This window comes from Physeter macrocephalus, chromosome 2 (genome assembly GCF_002837175.3).
Source record: "Physeter macrocephalus isolate SW-GA chromosome 2, ASM283717v5, whole genome shotgun sequence".
Lineage (NCBI taxonomy): Eukaryota > Metazoa > Chordata > Mammalia > Artiodactyla > Physeteridae > Physeter > Physeter macrocephalus.
The window spans coordinates 23,375,260-23,381,598 of record NC_041215.1 but is presented as its reverse complement, the minus strand read 5'-3'; the positions used below and the strand labels follow the sequence as shown (position 1 = coordinate 23,381,598).

The window sequence follows — 6,339 nt, the reverse complement described above, 5'->3', positions numbered from 1 at the left end:
AGAACTATACAAAATAGCCTATATCATGTCATAGGTACAAACATGCAAATATATTCAATATATATTTGAGATTTCCAACTACCAAAATAATCTTCATATCCTTACAGAAATATAATAAATAAACAAATAAAATAAACCTTCCTTTCCATCATGAGAAACCATGAAATCAGCTGAAATGCACCCAAGTAGTTTAATCCTATAACATTCTTCTAAATTTGGGTCCAAGAGGCACTGCCACAATTTTGTTAGTCAATTAGACAACGATTTCATGAGAGGTGCCTCATATGCATATCTATATATTTGTTCTTCTGTACTGGAGGCAAGGAGGGAAGGACCCAAACAAGGAGACAGCACGGTACCTCTCCAGGAGCCATCTAATCAGGCATCCTATGAAGACCCTTGTTCCTATGACGATGACACAGGAACAAGGAATATGAAGGACAATCCATTCTTCCTTCCAAATACATCCAACTCCTTTTTGGTCTTCTGACACTAATGAGAGCCCTAATGCAGACCCTCCATCAGCCTTTCCTCCTATCCTGGCCAGCTTCCAGCCTTTCCTCTTGGGTTCCCTTGAATGGACCTTGGCCAGATTAATGTTTCTAAACCAGGCACAAGCAAACCAGTGGTAGCAGCCTAGCTTCTCAGCCACAGGGAGTCACTGCACACTCTGGCCCCTCACCAGCCATTGCTCCCGAGCCGAATCTGCCACTGCAGCCAGAACAGCTTTGATGTGACCACTCTCTCCACTTTAATCCACCTAAGAATCCCTTCCCCTCCTCCTCACCTTTTCCAAGTCCTTGGAAATCTAACTCAAATCCCATCAATTCCACAAAGGCTTCCTTGACTCCTCTAGTCTGTAGGGTTCTCCTTTTCCAAATTCTAATAGCAATAGAATTTGCTGTGGCTCTCTTTGCCACCAGGTGGAGAAAAATAAATGATGCAAAAAGTGAAGTCACTGGACAGAGAGAAGCTGAGATAGGAGGGGTGTTTTATGCACAAGTCTAAGAATCTTTCCATACTTTCTGAAATTAGGCAAGGGATAAATAATTTTTTATACCCTTCCAACCAGAATGGCCAAAATAAAAACAGTTTTAGAAAAAGACAAACTAACGTTGGCAAGAGTATTAAGCAAATGGAACATCATTTACTACTAATAGGAGGGTAAATTGGTCAATCCCTTTGGGGAAATACTAGTAACCACTACAGTTTAGCATTAGCTTAATCCATGAGCCAGCAATTCCAACAAAATAAGTGCACATATGCACCAGGAGAGATGCACTGGAATGTGCACAGCTGCACTAATTGTAATAGCCAAATACTAGAAACAACCCAATTGTTCATCAACTGTAAAAGGAATAAATAACGTCAATGAATAAATACGATGACTTAAAATACAGCAAGGTAAACGAATAAACTCAGCCACATACAACAACACAGATAAATCTCACAAAGACAGTGGAATGAAAGACTCCAATCACAAAAGAAACAAGGTAATGGTTAGAAAGGAACAAAAAGAGTTTTCTGCGATTCCGGTAACGTTCTGTTAAATGATGTGGTTACATGGATGTGTTTATTTTGTGGAAATCAATCAAGCTGTACACTTCTGATAAGTGCAATTTCTCTTATACATGTTATACATACATTACATTTAAAGTGTGTGTGTGTGTGTGTGTGTGTGTGTGTGTGCAATTTCTCTTATACATGTTATACATACATTACATTTAAAGTGTGTGTGTGTGTGTGTGTGTGTGTGTGTGTGCGTGTAAAAGGGAGACAGACAGAGATGCTCCTGACTGGAGAGCAGGAGGGAAGGAAATAGCCCAGAGACCATAAATAATATCTGTAAGCACTGAGGGCTAGCTTCACGGTGTGGGAGCTTTGAAGTTGCACCAGGCCTTGTATAGACAGGGTCCCAAACTTGGATCAATGCTATGCTGTCACTGTCTTACAGTTCTTAATAACTTTTGAAACAAGGACTTGCATTTTCCCTTCAGCCTAGGCTCTGCAAATTATGTAGCCAATGCTGAGTGCAGGTTTATGGTCAGCTCCCAGTATCCAGAATCCATAATTCCTCTAGTGGATCTGAGAGAAATTCACTGAACTGAATAGTCTCAACCTCGGAAGCACTTTTGGATGCCTTTTCAAGGAAACTGAAACTGAAGCCGCCTTCCTTACTATAAAGTCCTAGAGAAGCCAGTTGATTTCAAAGCCCACAGTAGGTCTAAAAGGGATGGGGAAGGGAGGGGTAGAGGAAGCTGCTACCCTCTGAGTCCTGAGTTAGTTCCTAAATGAATCAGGAAAACCACTTGGTTCAGAGGAGGGTATTATTTCCTCATGCAGCTGGAACCTCATCCCATCAAGGACCAGATTGATAAGTTTGAGAACCACTGGGCCTGCTTGTCTCAGCCCCGCTTCTCTCCTCCAGGGAATGAGCTGCGCTTTCAGGAGCAGCTGGTTTCTGGAACTGCTCCAGAGCGTGGTCCTTCCAGCATGTGTGTGTGGCAGGGTGCGAGCATACCTAGTTCTGGAGGCATTAACAGACCAAAGCTGTGCCCTCCATCCTGGCTTCTATCTGCCTCTCCTATGTCTTCCTTCTCAAATCATTCAGAACCTGGGCGGGGAAAGGCGAGCCGACCAGGTTTCGAACCTTCTAGAAAATAACTGTGCTTTGCCTTCTCTTTAAAACATGGCAGTAGAACTCTTGTGCAAGAGCCACCTACAAAGTGTTCCATGGCCACATCCACACTATAGAGGCCAGCCCCCAAGCTGGCCTTTGTGTGGTTGGCCTTTAGGCAGCAGGCCCTGCATCTCAGATACAACAAGCTTCCCCTGCCTCTGAACACTGATGAGCTTGCTCCTCCTCTTTCCTCCCCTCCCACCGCTGGGTGCCTGTGGAGAGAGGAGTCCAGGCCGCTGTCACCGGACAGCCAGGCCACCAAAACTACTGACTCGGCTTCAGTCCCGGGCATCCAAATAGGTGCGCTTCTCACCCTGAAATCATTTTCTGCTGAATTAAATCCAATTCCATATCCTGGGTTCTACAGCTGATACCACAGCCTGCCCATCGCCTCTATTTTCTGCCTGAATTTTGCTCACAGTTAATCTGCTGAAAACCCAGGAGATTTTCAGGGGTTATTTCACATGAAAGGAAGAGCTCTCTTATTTTTAACTGAGAATAGACAAAATTCCCAGGGTACCCCTCAGTCAAACAACCGCTCCTGCTGACTCCAGGTAACCAGTCCGGTCGTGGCACTCAATTTCAGTTAGCCCCCAGGACACCTTTTCTTCTCATGTGACAGCAGCAATAATAACATTTTTTTCTTCATCTGCTATCAATCTACAGAGTTCCAATTTTTTGCGACTCATCTTTGGAGAAAACGTCTCTTGGTGGCTCATTCTAGCCATAGGATCTTTCACTTGAATAATTTCACAGCGCCTGCATTTATCCATTCATTTATTCATTCATTATCTGCTTATTCTGCAACATAGAACTAAGTGGACATTTATTCCCCTTACCCTACTATCCCTTCACATTCTTTTCTTTATGCTCATCAATGCCTGGTTCATGGTACCCTTCCAAAGATGTCTTCCTTGATTAAGTCCATCCTACTGTGACCAGAGTCCTCTGATCTTATCTCTTTCTTCTGTGTCCACTCAGTATTAACTGCTAAGTCTGACCCAAACTTCCCAATACTAACTCTCATAGCTCCCCATACATCTTTCTTAAACCCAAGTAAAGTCTGATGATTTTCAAATGAGGAGGAAGATTGGCAGCGAATCAGAGTCTAAAGGGAGGGTCCTTAAAGGTCCTTTGTATTTTATAAAAAGCATGTCCAATATTACACTGTATTTCAAATAATAAATATTTGTGTCAATTTTTAATATAAGCTACATGAAGTATATCTCAACAAAATATCCCTGATCTGGGGGAATACAATGAAAATATAGTGATTCTCAAAGGGGACTTGTCCCTGTAGGGAATGATCAGACCCTGAACCAGGAGAAGGCAAGGTTTTTCTGTCAATCTTCCCTAGAAGTACCAGATTTGTCTCTATCCTTGGAACAAGGGACATGTTTCATAAGCCTTTGTTCAAACTATTTTCCCTACCTGGAGTGCCCTTCCCTCCTCTCCATGAAACCCCTTCTAAACTTAATGAGCTATTACAAATATCACTTCATACTCTAAGCCTTTCTTGGTTGTACCAAGTGGTCTTTCCTTCTTCTGAATGCCCTGTAAGAGGCCTTGTCTATGGCACTAATTGCACTGTGGCAAATACAATATTAACACATTTTTATCCCCCCATCCTCCTGACAGTAAGCTGCCTGAGGATAGGAATCATGCACAGTATGATTTTTTTTTTTCCAGGAGATGGTGAGTTTTATTTTGTCTTGTCTGGATAGAGATTTGATTTGCTCTCGAATGTTCCAGGGTGGTGAGAGACTAGGAGAAAGGACAGAATGCAGAGGTAGAGGTCAATTCGGTGTAATCTTCTCCCTCATTTTCATCTTCACCATCAACGGCAAGAGCAGCATACTTGCTTGCAGAACTGAATTTAGAGGCTGGATTTTCTTCAGCTTTCTTTGGCTCAGGTGCAGACCTGGAGTCTTGATGCTTTTTGCCATCTTTCCTGTCTGACTCCTTCCAGTGGTCTTTGTTCCCTCCATCTCCTGGACCACGGCTGGAATTTCCACTTTGGGCTTTTGGGGCACTCACCCCATCTACTTTATTTTCATCTGCTTTCCTTACTGGTCCTTCCTCAGATGGTTGAGCTGAAGCTACTTTCCCTCCGCCACTTGTACGGGACAGCTGCTCTGTGTCTGAGCTCTGAGATCGATCAGGAGGGTTAGAACTTCATTTCACACAAGCATTCTCCTTTGGTGGAGGGGCTGGCATTACCTCTAGAGGCTGTTCAGGTTTGGGAGGCTTAGAAGCTGGAGACTGACAGTCTTCCTCTCTATTGGGTGTTTCATAGTCTAGCGACTTCTCACTCTCTCTCCTTCGTGCATCCTGGTCTGACTGACTTCTTCCAGATGTGGCTGAAGTCCCAGTCTGTGATGACTCATTTCCTGCCCTCGACCATTCCCGTTCCTGAGTTTCTTCACTTCGCCAGCTTGGGTGTCTCTCCCGAGGCCGTTGTTCTAGTTTTGGCTCATCCAGCTGACGCTGCAGTTTCTCCTGTTCCTTCTGTAGCCGCTCTTCTACTTCTCGTTCTCTAGCAGCTGTGTCAACAGGCTTTGCTCCTCCAAAGATAGAGGCTGCTTGACTGGACTGGGAGGTGCTAGCAGAAGAATCATCTCCCTTAGGAGTACTCCGAGGCTTTAGGTTCGGTTTGGGTCTCTGCGGGGGGGCCTCTATCATCACGCCTATAATCACCCCGAGAGTCACCATCTCTGGAGCTCCATGACCGGTCATCTTGTCATCGTATCTGTCTTCATAGGGTCCCCGCCTCCTCTGTAGCCGTCATCCCTAAGGTACCCACTACCACATGCTCTTCTGCCACTGCCTATCCTGGAATGGCAGCCCCTCTCATAGTCTCTGCTGCCTCAGTCATCATAGCCATCTCGGTCCCCGTATCGATCCATGTACTGCGTGGGCCATCACGGTAACTGTCCCGATACTAATCACGATATCGGTCTGAATCATAACGCTCTCCATACTTGTCTCCAAAGCTATCATCAGCTCTTCTAGGCGGGTAGTCATCAAAGCTGTCTGTAGCAGCACGGGCCCTCCAGTCTGTATCTGTTTTGTCAGAATCCCGATTTCTATCTCGGCCAAAAGAACGATCATCCTGTCTTTATCCTGTGCTTGATTAGCAACGTCCACTCGAATTCTCCTGTTACCTAGAGACTCTTCACTGAGGCTCGGGGCATTGAGCAAGGAATCCAGGTCCTCAGACTCAGCGTAACCAAAACCTTTCAACCTTTCAGGATTGCTGGGTTCACATTATAAACGCACTGAGCTGACATTTAAACCTCTGAAGGAATTCTAAAGAATTCCTTAATGGAGTCTTCTATCACATCATAGTGCAGGTTCCCTAGAAAAGCAGTGTAGGGTGGTGATTTGGGAAGACCGCTCCAGTGGCTGTTGGGTTCCCAAGCAGCCCGTGGAGCAGTGGGCAGGATGGAACGGTCAACTGGAGGTGCCCTATACACGTCATCATCATTACTATGCCAAGTGGTTGAGACATCTCCTTCTAGGTCATCTGTTTCATCAGCCCAGATGACTGGTTTGGGGAAATAGGTGCTTCCTCCAGCAGTCGCTCCATCCTCAGCCAGGAGGTCCATTAGGGAGATAGTCTTCCCCTTCTTATTCTGCTTTTTTGCTGAGGCCACCAT

At 44.9% G+C, this 6,339-nt stretch overlaps 1 pseudogene; it reads right to left on the bottom strand.

The window, feature by feature from the left end:
* Window positions 1-4,444: 4,444 nt before the first annotated feature.
* On the bottom strand, window positions 4,445-6,339 carry LOC102993382 (eukaryotic translation initiation factor 4B-like; annotated as a pseudogene).